Raw genomic sequence first — 393 nt, 5'->3', positions numbered from 1 at the left:
ATAATAATAATAATAATAATAATAATAATAATAATAATAATAATAATAATAATAATAATAATAATAATAATGTGCTTTCAGCACATGGAAGCTAGATGTTGGACCATGAGGCACAGCCTTGTAAACTCTGACATCCACATGCTGCCATATGGCCAGCAGAGTGCCGAGAGTCGGAGCCGGCATGTTACCTCCGTCCCAGCGGAGGCCCTGCACCCCTGCGGCAGCACTAACCGCTGAATGGGAAAAGCAATTTCCCTTCCCATTCCTCCTCATTCCCTCAGGCGGCCACCGGCGGAACCTCGGAGACTTTGGCTTAAATTTTGACCGTCCGATACAAAGTGAACAGCGTGTGTGTGTGTGAGTGTGTGTGAGGCTGATGAGGTTTTCTTCTTT

This window comes from Haplochromis burtoni, unplaced genomic scaffold, assembly GCF_018398535.1.
Source record: "Haplochromis burtoni strain Fernald_Lab_line unplaced genomic scaffold, NCSU_Asbu1 Contig_46, whole genome shotgun sequence".
Classification (NCBI taxonomy): domain Eukaryota; kingdom Metazoa; phylum Chordata; class Actinopteri; order Cichliformes; family Cichlidae; genus Haplochromis; species Haplochromis burtoni.
The sequence above is the reverse complement of the archived record's forward strand: the minus strand, read 5'-3'. Positions refer to the sequence as shown.